Raw genomic sequence first — 23,032 nt, forward strand, 5'->3', positions numbered from 1 at the left:
TTCTCAAAGAATAGTTTTACTTTATTTATTTCCTTTATTTATCCCCTTCATTTTCTAGACTTTGTAGGTAATGAAGGCTGTTTCCTGGGAAGGGTGTTAAGCTACTCTGCTTATAATCAAGTATTCAGCACAGTTTTTTCATGTGTTCAGATGAGGTTCTTTGATAATGCTGAGACTTCATGCTTCCCCAGGTAGAGGTGTTCTACCTTCTGCAGACAGTAGTAATGCAATAATGACAATAAACCCTTAAGCTGGACAAAACAAACTCAGGCAAAGGAATTGTGTCTACTCTCTCAATAGTAAGGGAATTGTGCAGCTAAGGAAAAGGTCACAATTAATCAGAGATATGGTCTTAAATGACCTGTTCCTAACTGTCATGAAGTTCTGCAAACTCCCTCTCTCTTTCTAAATTGCCTGAAGTGGAGGCTAAAAGCTATGTACCTTGAAGATTGAGTCACAAATCAGTAACACTGGTTGGTTTAACCCATGCAATTTCACCCTGCTCCTGCACCCCATACCTGGATGAAATTATTCCTGCTCTCTGTTTCAGCCCCGACCAGAGTCTTAGGGACAGTTTGCAGTCAGCACCTGCTCTGTTCTCTCTAGAGGCTGTGACCCTAAAACTGACAGGTTCCTCTGATCAGATTCTGTGTGGTGCAGACCACTTGTGTGTGGATCCATACTGTGTCCTGAATGCCCACCTGTGTTGCAAAATCTCCCCCACTTCCTCTGGATATTGTTACCAGTGTCAGCTGCTTGTTATGGACTGTTCAGCTCATGCAACTCTAGTTCATTGCTTATTCAGAATCCAAGTAGTTGTAATTTGATCAAGCTCCCTTCATGAGTATGTTAATACTTTACTTTTGATTGAGAGTGTTTGCAGAGTGGCCCTGTTTAATGATTTAATTTTGAAAGGTAATTTAGGTTAATATACTTCAGCATGTGTTGTTCCTTCCTTCCTGTCCTGTATTCCTTACTCAGGATTTTAAATCTTGCAGTATGGGAAAAGCCTGAAACCATGAACCACAGCTTGGGATAGCAAAAGCAAAAAAGGCTTAAGAGAGTAGTGAGAAAATGGTTTTGCTAGCCCCATATTCACCTCCCAATATTGGATGAATTGCATGCCTGTAGACCCATCTGGCACTGCGGGGAGTAATATCCTTTATGACAAAGACATTTTACTTAAGCTTTTCTTCCAGCTCTGGTCCAGAAGGGGGAAATTGATTTAGCCTGTGATGTTAGAAACCAAAATAAAAAAGTGTTGAGACAGAGGGCAAGCTGCACTGTGACACCTTCTGTGCATTCAGACTAGAAACTGGATCCTTTCCCTATTGCAATGATCTCTCCTTCTCATCTGTTGCTCCCTTCTTATCCAGACACATGCGAAGTCACATGTACTGTGCTGACAGCACTGCAACTGTTCTCCCAGAATCAAAGGACTCCTCATATGAGCTCATCTGCTCTTGCTGTAAATGCCAGCCTGCAGAGGACAAAGCCTTGGACTTTTTCATCCCAAAAGGAAGCCTTTAGAAGAAAAAGATTTTTGCGGAGAGTGTTTGGGAACACTATCCCAAGGGATAATGTTTTTTTCTTCTGTTGATGCCAGTCTGTCTTACTTTTGCAGCTGGAAGCAGTCTATGAAGCTGTTATTTCTGAATGAAAGGGCAAGGATTTTTGTGAAGTTTATTTTAGTCCCTTTGGCTCACATGGGGAAGTGGGACAGTAAATAGATTGTGTGTATGTCTGATGTGTAAAATGATAACTGTTTTGTAAACTACCAGAGACTCTGGTCTGGACCAGAGTCTGTTCCTAAGTAGAAGATTAGCATTTAAAATACTAGGTTTTTGAGGTTCTATTCAATGGTTACTTCTTTGAGAGACATTCTTGTGTTACTACATTTGTAAACATGGTGTAGCTCCCTGTCCAACATCTCTTTTCCTCTGGTGCAGTGGTTGGAAGCTCCCTGGGTGGCAGGAGGGCTGCACAGTCAACACTCATGTCTGGACCAAACTTTTAGCTGGAGGGTCTTGTTTCAATTTCATTTTGATCACTTGGGTTTATGTAGTTCAAGTAATCTCTTCAGTAACCAACAGCTTCAGTGTTCATGAGTATAGTGCATCAGGCCTTCTTTCTGGGGAGCAGCAAGCCTGCCAATTCTAGTCCCAGCTCAGAGAGAAGCAAGTTTTTTGGGAGCAAGTACTTTGTATGAAACAGAATATCTTGCCAAATTAGGTTGATTAGGGACGTTGGTTTTGAAAAAAATTGGGAATGTCTGGTGAGGTCACTCCCATTTTACTGTTTGGGAATAGATAGAAAGTTGCTTTCTTTTTTTTTTTTTTTCGCCTCCATTTAAAATTTTTTCTTCTTCTAAATTGAAAGCAGCTTTTCATTTTAAGGCTCTTTTTGTGCATGAACAGCATATAACCAAAGTGAAACGCAGACATATAAATTGAGTTGTAGTAATTTTATGGGAAGTTGTCTCATAAATTTCCATTCAGCCTTGGCAGAAAGCTGAAGAGTTGAAAGCTCACAAGCTTTCATGAAACCAAACCTCTGTACTTCATACACCTTTCATGCCTGTCTCTGCAGTGGTTTCCACCTAGATGACTGCAGTACACTGCAGTGAAGGTACATGTGCAGAGCAGCAAAGGCTTCAGCCTGGTAGATCGTGTCTGGTCCTGTCCACATGAGCACCTGTATTTTCATTGCTGTGATGCTGAAATTTGGCAGTGATGATTAGCTGACAATATGATTCTGTTGCTTGTTGATGACTGTCAAATTTTGTGGCTGTCATGCTCAGAATATGAAGCATTCAGTGATTATTTTAAACAATTGTATGAAATGAAGTTTGAGAAATCCCTGTTATGATATAGACTCATTCAAATAATCTGTCATAGCAGTGCTTCAAATGTATCACAGAAGAACTCACCTAAAAGAGGAACTGAACTTGATGTTCCATACTATTAAAGTCTGAAATTTTCTCTCTTAAAGCTTAGCTTGTGAAATGTGTTTCACATTGTATGCAGGTGGAACTCATTCCATGACTATTAGGGTAACCGCACTGATGGGTAACTCTTAATACTTGTATTTATCTTTTTTTTTTGTCTGAAAAAGAAATCTCATGGGCTTTTCTTTGTTGTTTTAACTTCTCCCAAAATTGTGGGGCAACAAAATACACACAAAAGCAAATGTGATCCTTCATGCCTGCTGTCACAAATAACCCCTTGAAAAATCATAATGGGAAGGATGAAGATTGGTGCATTTGTTAGGAGAATCAGTTTGCTAGCAGGACAACATGATGTGGAACCTCCTTCTAGTCAAGGCTGGTAGTTTACCTGCAATAGCACATTTATACTCACTGAGGGATTAAAAGGAAAACTCTTGAAAGGCCAAGATGTCCATTATGAAGTTATCAGGCTGGAAAGCTGCTGTTAGATTAATATGAGCCTGGTCAATTTTTCAAAACATACATTATAAAAAGAACAATGCTTAGGGTTTAATGTTTTCAACCATCCATTAAGTCATTCTTTGAGATAGAAAAGATGTACTGGAGCAGAACTTGTAAATCGTTTCATTCAGGATTTTTCAGTAATTATAGAAATGATTGAGAGTGGTTCTCAAACATTTTTCACTTCCTTCCTTTCTCCTTGCCCTAACTTATTTGGTTCTTGTAAACACAATGGGAGGTGCCCAATCAATACACTGTTGCAGAACCCCTAAGAGATAGTGGCAGGACAGAGATTGCTGTGGTCAATAGGTCTGGCTGGGAGAGAAGGTGTCCTGCAGCAGAATGTTGTTACACACTTCTGATTCCCTGTTTCTGGGAGGCCTCTCAATCGCTTCCTTCATTTTCCAGTTTTTCTTCAACCTAGGACAAGGAGCCAGGGCCAGCTGGTGGGGCAGGCAGCCATTCCGTCACATGAGATCAGTAGGAACTGGAGTGCCACCAAGCCAGGAGATGCAAGGGGGGACAAAGCAGTAAAGGGGCTTCGGATGGTGCCTTCCCCTCTCGATGCTCCCTGTATTTCCTGCTGCCCTTTACATTTGTGGTTACTTCCTCTCTCGGCGAGGCTCTGCTGCCTCCCTCCAGACACAGCCCAGGCCTGCTGCTTCTGTAGTTCCAGCGCGGTGATTTGTGCGGAGCGCGTGAGCCGCATCTGAACTGCGCTGTACCCTGCAGGGAGCAGGGCTGGAGCCGTGGGCTGGCCTCCCACTGCACCTTCCACCGCAGAGCACAGGGAAACAGAAAATAACCCAAATGTCAAAGGATGTCTGGTGCAAAACAGGCTTTGCTTTAACGATTGCCCTTATTTTGGCATTATTGGATTAGGAAAAAACTGTCACAGTATTGGAATAGGATGTTAAAGACCTGAAAAGTGGAAAATTATGCTTCAGGTGACTCTGGCAAAGGGCATTCAGAGCCTTAACACAACTTTTAGATGGGTTGTTGAATTGCTTCATTCTTTGTATTCTTTTTGGCTTCTAAAAGTGCTACAGAGATTAAACTGTATCACACTTTTTTCTCACACTATTCACCATTTAATATAAACACTGTACAGAGGAACCAGGAGTGTTACTTTGCCTAAGAAAGTTGGCAACATGTGAAGTTTTAATGAAATTTTCCTTACATGTTTAGAATAGCAATAAGCAGCAAAATTTCATCTTGTTTTAATGATTTGGATGTGTCTGCCTGGAAATTTAAACCCCTGGGAAAATCTTGCTCTGCTAAATGTGTTTTCATTTGGTGTCAGACCCCTCTTCTCTCCAACCCTCTTCCCCATCTATAAAGTTTTCACTGAATGGAAAGTAATTTTTGAGATGTTCAGTATTTTCATTTTATGAATGTAAACTCATAAATATAATCTTAACAGTTTGGTACAACTGAAAATCATATCACTGGGGAAAAAACCATCAAAAATTTATTGCTTCAGTACTCATCAAGGAGTTAAGTCATTGAACTACTCTTGCAAAGTATTTAGACTTCTGATAAAACTACATTTCCCACAGAGAATGTAGTTCTGGCTTACTTTGGCTTTCCAAGATTAGTACTAGCCAGCAGCAATCCTATTAACTTTGCTTAAGATCTGGGGTTGAGTTTAAAGCAAAAGCTTCAGTGTGTTTACATGTTGTGCATTTCTGAGAATGCTATTTTATGCAACTTCAGAGATTTTATCAGCAAGAAAAAATAGAGAAACTGAAGCAAACTTGGGCAGCTGACTGTAGGGATATATGAAACAGTGACAAGAACAAAATTACACATTGATAGTATTGGCAATTGGGATTTTTAATTGTAAAAATTAAAATTTTTAATTTTGTAGCCAAAATTAATGGTTTTATCCATTAGGATAATTGAAACCAGTTATTAATTTGGCACGCAGAGTGATGACGAGAAAGAAAATTGATCTGTAGTAGCAAAAACCCAGTCTTGGATGTCAGCTGGTGGTGGTATTTTTTTATCCCTGATGTAGGTCGCTGTAGATTCTGTTCCATTAATTCTGTAAGCTTAATTTCTTATTGCTAGCATATTTTTTGCCTCCATTTTCTTTTAATTTGAAGAGTTAGAACAATATTTTACTGTCTATAAATGAGTGTTTGTTTCAAGTATGCCCTGACATAAAATGCTGAGAGGGTTAGCTTTGGCTTTTTTCTTTACCTACTGTATACTTTTTCTGACATGTTAGATTAACTTTCAGCCGCAGGCCAATCTGTCAAAGAAACAGGGAATGTCTCCTGCTATGACAGATTTGCCAGAGGCTGAGGTTTGAAACAAGCTGGGTATTGCTTCTTACACAAAAGTAATTTCTCCCTACTGAAGAGAGCTATCACTGAATCAGCTGAACAGAGCCTCTGACTTGCATTACTAGGTTCTGATCAGAAAATCTGCAACAGGCATTTTTTCTAATAAACTTATATGCCACAGAGGAGCTCTGTCAGTATGACTGTGGGAGAACTTTCAGCAATATAAGGTCAAAATAATTTCCTCAAGGATATCAGGAATCCAATATATATTTTAAAAACTTTCCCTGGTTGACTTCAGTATTGTTATCGTGTTGGATGAATATACTGCTGCAGAGATAGACCCACAGGTCAGGCTGTAGCATAGAGACAGGACCTGCACTATCATCCTGGCACCTGCTCCAAAAATAACCATCTCACTCCTTAAACCTGACTCAATTTTCTGTATGAGCTGAACAAAACTGAGCTGTCTGCACCCCACTTGTCCTGCCTTGGCTGTGGCGCCGAGGAGCTCAAAGCTGCTGTACATCCTGAATGTCCCTTTGCAGCACAGCTTCTTCCAAGGTGGTATTGATAGCCAGCTCTCAAAGCAAGTCCAGGTGTGTAGTAAAGCCTGGGATCTTTGCACAAGTGGCTAAATAGGAGTGTCTGTCACAGGCGGCCCCTGAGAAGGGATCTGGGCAATCGCAGAGCAGCCACGGCTGCCAGGCAGCTCATGAGCTGCCAGGAACTCACGTTTTGTTCTGTCCAGCCCCCTTTTGGGACAGACTGCCGTCTTTCTTCAGGACTGACTGGCAGAAGGTGCGTGAATAACACGTGGAGCATGATGAGAGAAAAGAGAGGATTAGGGTGGGATTTCCTTGCTGCTTCTTTTGCTTTCTGTGATATGAGCATTCAGTGCTGCAAGCAGTGCACTCTGCAAAGTGGGGAAGTGGCAGAAATCCTTTGTTTTTCCAGGCTGCAATACCTCTCACATGCAAGTCAGACTCTGGGATAAGATTTGGGCTTAATGAAGGAATTAATACATATCCTCCTCAGGCAGGTGTCATAAAAAAGAACTGAGTTAACCCATATAATGGACCCCTTATGGCACTGGAATGGCTGAAGCTATGCCCATTTCCATAGATTAATTTAGGTAATTACAGCTGTATTACCTTATGTCAGCCAAGAATCTGACCCAATTAAATTGGAATAACAAACCATGTTAATTTTAAGACTTTCTCCAGGAGTGCATCTCTGCCTTATTGCTTATTACTGATTGCAAAGTTCATAAGCTGCTGGTTATAATTTAATTTCTCCCTTATGAAGTGGAATCCCTGTTTGGATTTTCTTAAATACGTATTTATATATTTTAAATATTGTGGACAGTAAATAGATGTGATGTCAATTTATATTACCATAGTACCCAGAGGCTGTAGTTTCCCCTTACAGCTGCATGAAAACACAATGTAGTTCAGAGGGCTGTGGCAAGGTGGGAAGTCTAGCTCAATATTGTTTCGTTGCTAAAGTCCAGGTAGAGTTCCTGAGTGCGTTTTAAGAAGAAAACATGGTTCATCTTTTGAAATGTTGTGGCCTTCTGAGGAATAAGAAAGCCTAGAAGCCTGCAGGTTTAAGGGTTCAAGAAATTAAAAAAAAAAAAAAAATTACAGTTTTCATGTGCACTTGAAGTTGCAGAAAATGAACTGTCATGAGGACTGGGGAACTCCTGCTGGATCTGAGGTAGGTCCTATTTAGTTTGAGGTAGTATGGCTGTGCCTTAAGGCACACTTTAGCCCACTGTGGATACATACATGCCTGCAGTCAGAGCTGATCAGTACAAGCCCTTTTGCTGACACACACGTCAACCTGGAAATTGTACCCTATGTCAGAGCTTCTTACTATAAAAAAATCAGCAGAAAACTGGAAGGAAAAAAAAGAACAAAAAGACCTGAATTAAATGTACAGATTAAATCCTTGAAGCAATATCCATACTGTGAAAATGTCTCTAGCCTTGCAAAACTTTGAACTTGATAGTTCTCACAATCCCCTGTGTGGCACTGCCCCAGCTCTCAGCAGTTTTAATGACTGCATGCAGAAGTGTTTCTAGTTACCTTTATGTTTATGCTGCCATCAGATCAGGAGAGGCGCAGCTAAACCATTAATACTGTGACTCTACCCTGTCTGTTCTGCTACAGACTGTCTGCAACCAGCCTTTTAATAGTCACCATCAGAATTAAGCAACAGATATGTTATACTGACATAGTTTAGTCTAAACTCTTTGTGGTTACTTCTGCTTTATAAATAATTAATTATTTGTGACAAATACTGATTGCTGTTGATTGAACAGGGCACTTGATACCTTCTTGTAGACTGGAAGGGACCATAATCATCTGTAGACATTCAGTGTAGCTGCAACACATGTGCAGATTCCAGCACACAGTAGTGGTGCCACAGTGATTTTTATTCTTCTGAATTGCGTCTAGGAGCAAAGTCTTAGCTCTTCAAACAGGCTGAGAGGACAGGATTGAAAAACCTAATAAACAAACATGATGGTGGGGGCTTTTGTGCTTTTTCTGGCCACTACTCTCAGTGGTAGGCTGTGGAATGTTAGAAGACTAAATTGCACTTTGGAAAATCAAATGAACAAAGTAAATTATGTGCTGTGATACCCTTGACTGGGCTTTTTAATAGGGTTTGTTTGCTTACTTGCTAATTTGCAAGGTCTGGTAATTTGCAATTGGCCTCCCAGTCCTTAGCACTTGGAATTAGTGCAGTCCTATTGTATCAGAGGGACAAGCAAATCAAAAAGAGAAGCATCCCATGTTGAGGAAGCTACAGGAAAATTTCTTGAACTTCTGGCAATTTTTAGTGTGTTACTTATAACTATTTTATTTTTATTTAGTTCTTAGTTTTGTTTAGCTTACCTTCCCTTGCATGTAAATAACTGTCTAAAAATGAAAAGTCTCTCGCCTTTAGTGAAGGCGATCTCTTGTTATTGTTACTTGGAATGCCTCCATTGTGGGTCTTTTATCATTTTTATGATAGTGTAAGTAATGTGTCATCTATGTAGCATCTGCACAAAGTTTGCTGAAAATTAAGCTGGTTTAGAGGATTATATTTCAAGTCTGTCATAGCAATTTCAGCAGTGATGTTCTTTTATCTTAAGCAAATTATTCTGAAGTTCTTATATGTTCAGTTGACGTTTTTTTTTAGAGAGAGAAGAGATGGGGAATACATTCAGTTTTAAACTCAGTAAAATCATTGTCATATGAAACCTATCTGGATTTTAAAAAAGCATTAGTGGATAACACATCAAATGTCCTGTCATCAAGCCATTCCACCTGATGCTTTGCATGAAAGGATGATTTTTTTGTTATAAACAGTTATAAGAGCTCTCAGAAATTTCCAGCACTTCCCAGTTTTCCATGGATTTTCTGAACAGTTGTTGTAATATTAAAAGTTGTGAAAGTGTTGTTTTAAAGCAAGACATTAAGTAAACATTCTTAATGATATTTTACTGCTTTATAAAATAAAGATCTCCAAAGTTTCAATCCATATGTGCATACTAAATAATCTAAACACACCCATGTATGTAAGAAATCAGTCCTCTGTTGGCTCGAAGTCAAGAGAGTATTTGCTGTTTTTTTTCTAAAGAACAGGAGTAATTTGTGAAGTGATTCTCTGGACTGTGTTTAATCACTAAGAAAAAGAATAGAATAATGCTTCCGAGAAAGAAAATCAGCAAAATCAGATGTTGTCCTTGTACTGAAATTATTGCTACCAATAATATTCTATTTCTTAGTGCACTAATTTTTTTTGCTGTCCAGAACCCTCTAATTATGGCAAGTTTTGTTTCTGGGTCTGGTGACAGAAAAGGTTACTCAGTGTTTGGAGCTGATTCCCTTTCCATCTGTTACATGGTCCTCTGTTCCTATAGATGCCACAGGAATATTTCTTCCTTATTTTCTGGTTCCTTTTATTCTGTAATATGTCAATGAAAAGTTTCATACTTAAAATTCCTACCATGACATAAACCAGCTTGAATATAGAAAACATTTTTTTCAGGAATACTTTATTTTCTTTTATTGTTCAGCTAAGAAAGAAGAAAGTAAGGTGAATTCCTCCTTCACATATTAAGATTAGCTGGAGAAAGTGGCAGATTCTTTCCCTTCTGCTCTAGGGTTGGTTATGGGCTGATTTACACAAGTTTTTCTAGTCTGATTCTTGGTTTTATAGTTTAAGATTCCCCCTTATTCATGCTTCATGGGCAGAAGTAGAGTAAGCTATATTGATACAGGTAATTTTGTATGAGTTTAAAACGTTGAACACCTGGGAATGGAAGGGGATGAGTTGTACTCATTTTACTACAAAATGTATTGGTTTTAGTGGGAGCTATCTGATATACTTAACTGAGAGCTTTTTCTGTTTGTGAATGAGGTAGGCAATTTCATTACTGCTATATGTCTTAGCCTCTTCTTATCTTAGCTTTATTATACAACCCCCATTATCACAGAACCTAAACGATCCATACTTACTAATGGACTGTTTTTACCTTTTGTCTGGAAGGCCACTATAAAGATGGAAAACAGGATCACTTGACTGATTAAAGGCCAAGTTTGGACCACCTAATAGCTGTGCCTAGTTTACGTATACTGAATTTAAATGTAGGAAATCAGTTGGTGATTAAAACTTTGTGCTGAGGCTCTTCTCATGTTGCCCCAGAACTGCAGCTTGATCTATTGAGATGACAAAGATTTTTCAATTTTATTAATTTATTGTAGGAAAAAAAAAATCAATGTGGGCTATGCTAGTCAGAGGAGATGTGTCAGAGGAGCCTGCCAGAAATGATCAGGCTTTCATGAAGTTTAAGGGGAAACTGCACTGGATTACAGCGGATATTGCAAAGCTTTAGTTTCCTCACTGCAGAGGTCATCAAGGCAGCCCAGGGCATCAAGGAACAGAGATGTTCAGTTGAATGCAGGTTTGTGAATTAAGCTGTTTTACATATCACAGAATCACAGAATAATTCACGTTGAAAGGGACCACTGTGGGTCACCTGGTCCAACCTCCCTGATCAAGTGGGGTTGTTCTAAAGCACGTGGCACAGGATTGTATCCAGACACTTATAGACTATCTCCACTGAGGGAGACTCCACAATCTTTCTGAGCAATCTATTCCAGTGTATGGTCACTGCACAGTAAAGAAGTTCCTCTTCATATTCAGGTGGAACTTACTGTCCACCAGTTTCTGCCCATTGCCTCTTGTCCTGCTGCTTAGCAGCACCAAAGAAGAGCCTGATTCCATTTCTTGACATCCTCCCTTCAGGTACTTGTGTGGGTTGATGAGGTCCTATCTCAGTCATCTCTTTTCAAGGTTGAACAGACCCGACTCTTTCAAGCTGTCCCAGTGAGAGAGATGCTTCAGTCCTTTAATTATCTTTGTTGCCCTCTGCTGGACCTGCTTCAGGAGCTCCATGTCTCTCCTATGCTGATGAGCCCAGAACTGGCCTCACCATGGCTGAGTAGTTAGAGATGACAGAATATTCTGAATTGAAAGGGACTTATAAGGATCATAAAGTCTAGCTCTTAAGTGAATGGCCTCTAAGGGGATTGAATCCACAACCTTGGTGTAATTAGCACCCTGCTCTAATCAACTGAGCTAATCTAGAGGGGTAGAATCATGTTGGTTGACCTCCTGGCAATGCATGTCAGAATACCACTGGCCTTCATTGTCACAAGGACATACTGCTGGCTCAGGGACACTTATTATCCACCAGGACTCCCAGGTCCCTCTCTAGAGAGCTGTTTTCCAGCAGGCTGGCCCCCAGCCTATACTGGTGCATGGGGTTATTTTTTCCCCTTTGAGACAGGGGAATCCTGTTTGTTGCCAGCAGGTTTGGTGTTGTATAACCAGAACTATGATCAAACCCCCCAAAATTCTGCTGGTAGCTGCAGTCTCGAAGCCAGGTATTCATCTGCATGATTTTCTTGTTTCTTGCCCCATCATTCCCTTCAACTGGCAGCACAGTAGAGAACACAACTTGTGCTCCTGAAGTTCCTCTTGATTATCTGTAGACTTCTTCCTGGAGTCTCATTTCTGCCTGAAAAAACAGTAGTCAATGGGCCATACCTGCTGGGCATTTTCTTTGTGATTGCTGTTCCTTTCCTGGGCACCAGGGATACTCCTGTCTGTGGATCGGGTCTGACTGGCATATCAGGCCTTCCATTCCTATCAAAAGAGAGTTGCCAGTGACTGCTACCCTTTTTTTTCCTAATTGAAGAGGTTGTGATATTCTTTGCTATATGCCTTTGGGAAGAAAATGGGTGAAAATTCACCTTTTCAGGGGTAGTATGACATAGCTCAAGGCATGTGGAATTGCTGGCCTGCTTTTTTTTGTTTGCAGCATGGCTTTGGGGATTTATCTTTTCATGTGCTTCTTTTTGTGGGGGTGGGGGGATGGAGGAAAAGATGAGAAGCGTTGTCAAATTCAATCAGCCCTTAACCTAACTAAACTGAACAAGTATATATGTGTGTACATCTTTATATATCAAATGTATGCATGCATAAAATTATTGTTCCACTTCATTAGTAGACATTATTGCACTTTCACCACCTCAATATAACTACTGTGGTGTTTACCCAAGTACATATATTACTGGGTTTATTCTTCTTCTTGTCTGAATTCTCTATAAACCTTGTTTCCTGCATGTTTGTTTCTTTGTTCCACCAGTCTACACCCACCCTGGCACTTTCTTTGTCTTTTAAAAAATTATATTGGACACCATATCATTAAACTGTAATCCTGTCCAGTATGTAAGTGTTCTCTTTCTTCTTCTAATGTCCTGGTATCTCGCAGGTTGGTCTGAACAGACTTTGTAGACAGCACATATGCTGCTGTTCAGAGCACGGTGATCCTTTGATTGCAGCACAGCCAGATTTGGAATAATTTTCTCTCTTCAAACCAAATATATTAACATTTGAAATGATATTATGCTGTATGACTCACTTAAAAAGATGAGAGAAAAAACCCCGTAATTAGCTAAATAGTGTGAAACTTGTGTGCAACATCTGTGCCAGTTTTTGGGCTCTTAGTTTAACCCTGATTTACAAGCCACTGTAGGTATATTGTTTGGCTAATGCCTGATGGTGTGGAGGTGGCTAGGGAAATATATGCCTCCCTGCTCTGTGTCTCGAGAGCATTGTCTCTCCTGTGGATTCTTAAGGAAACATTTGTGCTAGCAAAGATACTTTGGGGTTTTGGCTTTTTTTTTTTTTTTTCCCATTACTTGGTTATTAATTTGAAGGTGAACTCCAGTGATGGCCTTTGCAGGGAAATGGTTTCTTTTGTTTTTCCAGATATACAACTATGCCTCTTTTCAAACTCTACATTATCCCAGGTAGTTTTGTTGAGTGATAGTTAAACTATTTAAAAGCTATTTTTACTGTTCAAGGATTGTGATACTGACTCATGTGATATTTTATGCCAGTCATGTCATCTGTAGTCACTAAATTTAATGCACTTCCCAAGATTGTCTGGTGGTGACCTTGTTCCCGAGGTTGTTGCAAGTTCTAGCTAAAAATTGCAGAGTATTTCCAGATTCTGAATTTCAGAACGGTGAACCATATCAGAGAGATTTGAGAAGAATCTGCATTTCTACAGAGCTTGTGAATCCACAAATATTTTAAACAATACAGACTGAGAAAGATGTGAAGGAACTAAACTAAACCTTTGTTCCCCAGCCAAGGACAGTTTATCATTTGTATTAGCATGTTTTAGACAATGGATAGTTTGATGTCTGAGGTCATGAATTTTTTAAAGTAGCCATACCATGTCACATTTCTTTTTGATCTGCACTTAAATTTTCATTTACTTCTATATGTTGCTGGCTAAGGGCTACTAGTTTCTATCATGAGAAATTGGTGCTGAATTAGATTTGCTTTTTTTACCCAGCTCTGAAAAGATGTGCATTATCAAAGCAGTTGTTTGGCTCAGAATAAGAAAAGAGATAGTTCTGTAGGGAATATGCTTAGCAAAGCAATGCCATAAATAGGTCTTGTGACAGTGTTTGCTGTAATGTCTTGATATGTGTCATCATGAATTATATATTATTTCAGATTTATCACTTCTTCCACTGATAAGGGACATTGCTTCTTTGAGTGAGTTTTCTTCCTGGCTTAAAAGATTTACTGATACATTGAAATTCCCTGTATTGGAGATTCAGATGAACTTTGGAAACTTGATATAAGAACTATAAATCTGCTATGAACTAGGATACCATTTCTCAAAGTGTATATTTATTGACAGATCTTGTACTAGCTAATTCTTCTGCTTCTCATTTGGCTGCATCAGAAGAGATTTTCTTTTCAACACTATGAACCAAAAATAAAAAATTAAATGTGGGTCATATAGTGTGTGTATGTGTGTGTATACATATATTCTGGGGTAGAGAGCTTCATTTAATTTAAGCTCTTTATGCAAAGTTGTCTTCACTTGAACATATTTGAAGATTGCTTGGTAGATGGCATAAGGGCAGCAGGAAGGGAAGCCACTATAATGCTTTTATCATAAAATCCCAACTCTACTTTTTACATGAAAGGAGACCTAGTATATCCTTGATCTAAAAATCTCCCCTGCTGAAATCTAACCTGCAAGATTTAGCTTGCATGGGAGAAAAAAAGGGACATTATTAGTCCATGTGACCTGCCACTGGATCGCCAACAGGACATTGTATCAGAGGGTACTCATATATGTGAGACCCTTGAACAGATTTGTGCAAAGAAATTCTGAAAACTGTGTAAAACTATTTTTCTTTCCCAGAATTGGTGTGAATGTAATCAGCATAAAGCTACTGATAATGAGATACTTGAACTTGATTTTTGAAATCCTAAACTTATAAAAAAGTCTTTAATAAAGATTGGGCTACAGAAAGGAATAAGTGAAGAGTACCTTATTTCAGTAGCTGCTTTTCTCTGATCCTAATTGAGTTACATTTTTTTTTGCCTCTTTCTAACTCTTTATTTTGTAAAATATTGACACAGAAATTGCTACTGAAATTTTGTAATAGAATTTCATAACAAGCAGCTTAGTTACAGAATCTGTCTTCTGTTCAGGTCTGCTTTCTGACCATTTTATGGTTCAGCTGAGTTTAAGATAAGACTCATATAATTTCCTCTTGGGACCTATTATATCTAGCAGGAGATTTCTTGGTATCACTTCCCTGCCTTTTACCCAAGGGCAGATTAGGGGCTGTTTTACCCCATTTTACTGCCATGAAGTGAATAATAGTTCCACTTGCACCACTGCAGAGGTGCTTTGTATTGCTGTGATTTCATCTGCTCTGTTAGTTCTGGCCACTGAAAAATGTGGCAAAATCAGGTTTTTACTTTCTTCATATTGCCAAATAGAAGACAATTTAAGCCTTAAGACATGATCCCAGTATTAAAGCAGTAAGTTTCAGTCTTTTTGCCACTCCCTCTTCCCCAAGCATTGAATCATTTATCAGCTGAAATGGGCATTATGGACAAATCTATTGAAACTTGGAGTCATGTTGCAAAATGCGCATACAGAGCAGAGAGATTTTCAATTACAATTGTGGGATAATTCAGATAAGTCGTCTTTGATCCCATTATACAGTGAGGAGGCATGAGCAGAAATCTGTTGCGTGTGAGTGATAAGGAATTCTCAAATTTAGCAACTGATAGTATGGTATAGAGAAAAAGAATGTAGGAATGCTTCACGCACCCCCAGCTTCATCCAGAGCTGAAAATACTGTGTTCAGTTTCTGGCCATTTATCTATGAGACTTATAAGGGCAATCAGTACTGATTAAATATTGAAGCAATCTAAACCAGGATAGCATTGCTTCCTTTGCATGACCTGACTCTTCAGTAGCAGATCCATTGGCATTTGTGCAAATTGTCCAAGGAAAGCACCTGTAGCTCTAAGCTGCTGTTGTTTAGCTTGGGTGCAGGTCTCTGAATGCATCTTGAAAAATGTCAGAGGAGCTGCTGCTCATCCAGTTTGGCATGTGAGCACCTGGGCATCTCCCCAGAGATGTGAGGTTTGTGCTGTGCCTTGGTTTGTGTTCTGGGCTGCTGCAGTGCTTGTGAAGTCCAGGGCTATCTCTTTGTGCAGATCTTCCACAATTTGAGAGGCCTCTGATGCCATAAAATTTAGTGTCGGGTAGGTTTTGCTTCTCAACGTGACTTTGCTATTTGCTGAGACTTTCTAACTGCCAAGACTTGGATGAATGGAGGTGTTCTGATTTTATACTTCAGAAGATGTCAATCTGTAAGGAAGAGACTGAATCTTGGACAGTCATGATCAAACACCCTCTTTGCTGCTTAGTTGGGGATGGGGTGGTAAACTTAGAATGATAGGTCATGCTGATGCCATCTTTTAAGTACAATAACAGCACTTGGATGGTCTCATGCTATTAAATGCTAATAAGTGATAGACAGAGTAAAGACATTTTGATATTTAGTCTCACTGATCTGACAAAGAAGGAATGGCTAAGCTTGTGTGAGCTTTAGATGACACACTTACTGGCTATTGGTTCAAGAGGAATTGATTTCTGGCTACAGCAGGTGCCGTAATAGGCAAGCAAAAATGTTTTCTTTCTACCGTTTGTCACAAAGGATGAAAGCACTCAGTGATGCACAGCAATTAATTAGAACAGCGATGAACTCTTCTAGTCTGTCTGAATATGTGATGTGTGTTGAAATGGGAGCAAAAGAAAATATCTTTCTTTTCACCCCCCACCCCCCTTTCTTTGAGAGACTGGGGAGTGGCTGTGCATTTTTTGTGGCGGGGGTTGTTTAGTTCTGCTGCAGATCTAAACCTAGGTGAATATACACGGATGTCTTTTGAGACGAACTTGTCCCAGCCATCCCAGCTCAGACTCAGAATAAGTCAAAGCTGGTTTTACTCTTTGTGACAGACTTTTTGATTGTTGTTTTTGGCAGGATACTCATGCAGATTCAGTGGTCTGTCTGCATAGAGCTGTGAACAATATCAGGACCTGTATTTTTTCATTTTGTCTTCCAATAATTGGAAAGAAATCCTCCAGATTGAAAATAGAATAAATTGCTTGTTACATATGGGGGAAAGTAATAATAATAATAATAATGTACCAATGTAATAGTGTTGTATTTTTATATTTTTTGAGATGAATTTATTCACTTTCTTGCATTACATTTGCAGAGCCACTTTCCAGCTCTGCTCAGCTGGACAAGATCAAGAGAATGGCATCCAAGTAGGAATATTCTTCCCCAAATCTGTAAGTTGTTTTCAGTATTCCTGTTGTGCAGGCTGCTGTTTTGCTCCAACACAGCATAGGTGAGTTTAAATTAAGAAAGCTATCAATGAAATTTAAAAGGCAGAATTTGTTATCCTAAATTTTAGTGTTTTGCGTTTCTCTGCATCAAGGCTGATTCGTCTTTGACTTTGTGGTACTGTAACTGTTGGCTTTACTTAATCCAGGTTACCTGCCAGTAATCAGTTTGGTGAGAATCAACAAAGTGTCTGTTTTTACCCTACTGCAATGCATACATTCACATTTCTAATGTACTAATAGCACTGATGCATTTGTCTGAATCTGGATATATGCAGAGAGATACAGGTGTTGTTTATGGGTGTAAAACACCCACAACTGTTCTGGGCTTAATCTTGTTGCCCAGCAAGGTGTAATTTGCATATGTAGCCCACTGGCATGATTATGTTTTAGGTAGTTTGCAGTGTCTAATACAGAAGGTGTGAATTATTATAGCCACAAGGAACAAGCATTAGTGCTTTATTCAAGTTGGTGCATGACATGCTTTTAGCTACGGAAATCCCTAGTGTGCTGCATGTGGGTGGCAGTTGTCTATTAGTGTCAGATATTTTCATAAGCAGAGTACAAAAAATGTATTTTATAGAATGTTACTTCAGCTTTTGCAGTTGTGAACTGAAACATGTGAACACAAAGGGAGCATGATGCAATCTGATACACAGCTGATGTCCTGGCATTTGTGCAGACTGTCCAGGGAGTGCATCTGAAGGATGCTGTAAGAGTCTGCAGGATTTGAGGTAGAGCTGGCTGCCATTTGCCCAAATCAGCATGCAGGCAAACAAGCTGCTCCACGTGTCCATCTCTCTGCAGTAGTGCTGTGAATGCTATTAATTTCTGGAGTGCTTGTAAAGTTCAGAGTGCCTTCGCGGGTAGGTCTCATTCAACTTCAGGAGTCTGCCTCTGTAAAATTTAGGACTAGGCTAAGTTTTTTGCCTTCTTAAAATGAAGACTTGGAATGCCAGATTTGGCTATTGAAGCAGACGAGGTTCCAGTGGCTGTCCTAGCTCCATAGCTATTTACACAGGATGGAATAATCTGATGGGTTAGTTTGCAACAGGCAATGCAAGAAGAAGGTGCCCCCCCGCATTTGTAGATTACTTGTTTTATTTTCTTTGTGGTGATGGTTGCTAGTGTTATGTAAAGTATCAGTTAATCAGTCACAACCCACAGGAGCCAGGGCAGTTCAAAACACAGATACTTTCAAGAGACTCCCTAATGCCTTAAGGGAGTAAACTTTGGCAGACTTTGTAGGTTTACTGTGTCCCTAGTCAAAAAGTTGTGCTGTTTAGCATGCTGATGGGAGTATTATTGAATAAACATAATACAATATTTACACTCTAATTAAAAAAGAAAAAAAAAATAAGCCAAATACACTGTTCAGAGAAAAAGGCTCTGATAAAAGAAATTGTTTCCCCCCCCCCCCCCCCCAAGATTCCTTGTTTTGTTATGGGGTTTTTTTTAATACTAGTATTGCATGGTAATAGGAATATAAACTTGTAAACTATTGGACTCAAAAGGTGAGACTTTCCATGTTTCACTGAGCGCTCTGTAAAATAGAGGCCTTCTAAATATATTCTTTGAATATGGAAGTTATATGCCAAACTCCAAAATCTGTGTGAGCCATCTTTATATAGACTACTTTCTTCCTCTGTAGTGCCAATTTTTGTATTGTTTTCAGCCTCTACTTAAATAATTTCCCAGTTTACTCTTTCCTGAGCTCTTGTTATAAAGAACTATGCTTATAGACCCACCTTTAGGACTAAGAATAAGCATCATAAAGCTAAAACCTACAAATTTCCATAACTTGCAAGCTTAAAGTACAGCCATGAGAGGTATTTGAGCCTCTGTGAATGTTGATTTGACGTTAGATGAGGATTCATGGGCTTATTTACAAGAACAACTTATTTTAATCTTTGCATCATGGAGGTGGAAGTGTCACGTGGTGAGGATTTGAAAGAGGTCTTGTATTTCCTGCAGTGGATCTTTGCTCTCTAAAGACTACAAAGCAAAACTTCTTATTTTGTGCAGAAGATGCTGATTTATGTGCCTGTATTGCTCTTTGAACACTAGACTAAGAAAGAGGATGAAGCATCTCTCTGGCAGATACCACGTAGCTGTGGGTCTATGGCAGCCGCGGGGTCCGTGCCCGTGGTGGGGTCCCAGGGCTGTGATTTGGGGCCTTCCGGGGACTCTCACCTGCAGGTGGCAGCATCTTCCTGTTTTATGGGATGTGGTGCCTGTGCCCAGCATCCCAGTGTCATTGGGAAACTGAAAATTAAAACCAAGAGCTTCCCACTCCTTTTTTAAGGTCAACGTTCTGCTTTTCTACCAGTAAATGTGAGGCAGGACTTTTCTGATATCTCTGTCAGACTCGCTTGTTCTTTGTCCATTTGCTTTAAACATGACTTTTTCCTTTGGTTTTGGGTCAGTTTTTCTCCATGTGTTTTAATCCACCCTGTTGTCAGACTTCCAAAGTCTAAGGTCCGTTTGAAGGTAGAAGCAGGGACTTGGAGAAGTGCTCACTGAAATGTCGTACTGGCAACTTGGCAAGAAAGAGCAATTAGTGTGTATTGAGAAAACTGTGCATCATTTCTACTCCTGTTCAAATACATGTAATGCTTTTGGACCTGAAAAAGCTCCAAGATAGCTGGAAACAAAACAAGTAATGTCTTGACTTTTAACAATGTCATTCTGATTTCCTTAGGATCTTCATTCTCTGAATTTAGGCTGTTAGAAGACAGACACTGTTTTCAACTTGAATAATAAATGTGTTGCATTAATATATGAATATTAATAAGAGCAATTAAATAAAAAGAGTCTTAAATTTGTTCCAGCAAGATAAAAAAGCCAACAGAGCAATAGTAAAACAGTGGGATAAATCAGGATAGCGAGAGAATTAGTTCTACAAAATAGAGAGAGAGGACTGAGGATTTTTTTAAAAATCTAACTACATTAAATACTAATAAAAATTGGCTGCTTTGTCACTAAAATATCAAATATGTAGCTTGTCTTGAGGAAGAGTACATAACACTTGTGCCATTGGGACACACTCTCATAAGGAGCATCCTCTAGTAAAGGCACAGGGTAATTTCTTCTGTACCCCATTCCTTGGTGTTTAAATCAAAGTCTGGAAGAGGACTGAGTGTACTACAGAGGGGGTGGAAAAATTCTCACATGACTACTCACAATAAGCCAAATCAACCAAGACAGGGATGGAAGCAGGTGCCCAATGTCTCTTGAATTGGCTTTCCGTGCCCAGGGTTTCCCTTTCATGGAGGATTTACAGCTACACAATTAGAGCAGCCTTGCAGTGCATGAAGCACCTAGAGAGGTATTGAATCTACTGTGTTTCTCTACTGGTGGTAGGTAAAGTTACTGTTCCAGAATGACACTGGCAATATTGCTTTGGATAATACTGTGGCTTTATCTGCTGGCTGCTGTCCAGTAACTGCTGCTTATCTCGGCAGCAGTATCAGACTGCTTCTTTAGGTTTGTCCATTGCACTGGAAAATGAGGCCCATGTGTGTTCTCTATACCTCTATCAGGGTTTGTATCCTACACACTAAATCTTTTCTCTAAAGGAATGTGAACAGTACCCTTTTCTTGTGCAGAGGATTCATAATACTCTACAGCTTTTCTTCTGTAAGGTGAAATTAAGAAATGTCAAAATTTTGGATGCTGATTCATCTTCCTTCATAGTAACATATGAGATCAAAATACATTGTTCATGCTATGAGGAAGCAGCAGTACATTTGTGACAATGACAGATTCAGCCAGCAAAATTCAAGTGCCATGCCTTCTAGGAAGCTGAGTGGAGTGTGACAAAACACTGGTTGTGCATAGAGGGCTTTTTTGTCTAATGCAATTCAGTCTAGGCTGTAACAGATTTGGAATTTGGCTTCAGACATGGACTGTAGAATCCTTTGGAGGGTGATTAAAATAGGAGCTCACTCATCATCCATGTGTTTAAAGCCTCTTATTCTAACGTCTTCAAACACACTACAAAAATGTTTTGCTGTAGTCTTCATGTTCAATTACCATCATCTGCCCTGTTCCACACCTCTTATGCGTATAACTTTGATGTGAATTACTGGAATTATCCTGCATGTGCATGCATCCTTGTTAAAATATGTGGATCAGTGCTGCTGTCTCCTCTGCTAAACAGCACTGATTCTCATCAATATCAACTGCCCTTTCTAGAAATTGAAATAATACCCCTGGCTAGTTTTAGAAAGTACATTACGCATGAGGATATATCCTGCCACAAAGAATTGTCATGGAAGTTAACACAATACGATATACAGTTTTTGAGGGCTTATTTAATTCTGTGTTTGCAAGGCATTTTTCTTTTTCTACATATACTGATTATTTGTATCTCTTCTAGAGCAGAAAATAAACTAAGAGGTACTAATTTCTCTCTGTGGTGGTGAGGTGAGTGCAAAGGTGCTTGGCAAGATGAAACTCTTCTGTAGTGTTAGTACAGCTGTAAAAAGCTGACTCCTCTAGGCACCTTAATGACTCCCTATTGAAAATGGAGCTGCAGACCCTGGTCTCCTCACAATTGGTGCTTCTGTTCACCACGAAGATGCCCAATTGTGGGACTCCATGGGGCTAGATACAGCTTGTCATGATCTCATTCAGGCTAGAAAGCAGTAACAAACAATACCATTGATTAATTCCTAGTTATCTTTAGCAGGGAGAATCATTATTTATCTACTAAAACTAGCAAATCTGCTAGGCTTATCTTCAACTTCTCTATCTTGACTCTTCAAAGATCGCAGTACCCTCCAGGAACAGCAATATGTATGCACGCTGATAATCCTTGCAGGATGAATGTAGTTATTAGCTGTGGTTATTTGAACATCACTGTTCATGTCTAGTTCCTATATATCACGCATAAAATAGAGCAGAAGATGTAATGCTTTGGTGATCAAAAGAATAAAGGTTTGGGGAGAATAACACTTCAGTATCCCACAGTCTTCCTGTCCCAGCCCTTTTCAGTTCCCATCTGTAATTTTTTATTCTCTCAGCATCAGTGTTTTATCACAAGGATGCAAAGTAGGAACTGGACCAGACTCCTTGAAGGAATCTAGTTCTTTGCTGCCCTGTGCCACTCAATCATGTAATTCTACTAATGAAGCTATCAAATTCTGTCTTTCCCATCTTGCCAGCTTTAACTTTTCTGCCTCTCTTTTAATATCTAGAATTCACCTAAGCCTCTTTTGCTAATTAAGCATAGAAACATCTCTCACATCAAAACAAAGAATACACAAACCACATGTTTTAGTGTGAAAGTGCTTAATTTTGATAAGGTCTGTCTTCTGCAAAGTCAAGGGAAAGGGGGAAAGAGCTATTCTTGCTATGATTATTGAAATGTGAGAATGAGTCAGACCCTTAGATGAAGCCGAGATGACCACACTTTAGCTGTGTTTTGGTCTCAAAGTTGCTGCTTCAAAATTGGCAAATGAAATAGAAGCATCAATGGGAAAATCTCACATTATTTGATTCTGTGTTAATTATACTTCATTTTTTAACATGGTGTGATACAATATTCAGTGCCATTATTAAGTGTCATGTGAATTAATTCTGAAATATGACTTTTTGATAAAATACAGGTGAAGATGCAATTTCTTTTACATTTACACTTAGGTATATACCATGACACTAATTTCTCTATCCAGCTACAGAACTGGTATAATGAAAATCTTCTTTGATCCCTCTCCAATTTGCTACAGAGGGCAGAATTTGGATGTGGTGACCCATTTCCTGTGAATTGTTTTCTTCCAGAAGGTCAAATCTCAGAATGGTCTTAACTGGAGGGCTTTTCACTGGAAAATCCCAACTCAGCAATGATACTGTGGACCCATGATGGTTCCATCAGTGTTTGACAGAAAGATATGTTTTGTTAATATGGAAAGATTTATGTCTTGTACAATTTGGAGTGTAGTTACTATGAAACCTGTGCTGCAATATTTTGGGATAGCTCCC

General features: G+C 39.4%; 1 long non-coding RNA gene across 12 annotated transcripts in view; it reads left to right on the top strand.

The window, feature by feature from the left end:
• LOC137481935 (uncharacterized) overlaps positions 1–23,032 on the top strand; it is a 458,003-nt gene that overhangs the window by 20,319 nt on the left and 414,652 nt on the right. For 3 of the 12 annotated variants that reach the window (XR_011003772.1, XR_011003779.1, XR_011003780.1), the window contains exons 3-4: positions 16,918–16,993; positions 20,304–20,406. The exons of 6 other annotated variants lie outside the window; for them this stretch is intronic. This is a non-coding gene — a long non-coding RNA (uncharacterized lncRNA). The remainder of the gene's footprint in view (positions 1–16,917; positions 16,994–20,303; positions 20,407–23,032) is intronic. 3 more of the 12 variants (XR_011003773.1, XR_011003776.1, XR_011003777.1) reach the window with 2 other exon arrangements.

Source organism: Anomalospiza imberbis, chromosome 13 (assembly GCF_031753505.1).
Source record: "Anomalospiza imberbis isolate Cuckoo-Finch-1a 21T00152 chromosome 13, ASM3175350v1, whole genome shotgun sequence".
Taxonomy (NCBI): domain Eukaryota; kingdom Metazoa; phylum Chordata; class Aves; order Passeriformes; family Viduidae; genus Anomalospiza; species Anomalospiza imberbis.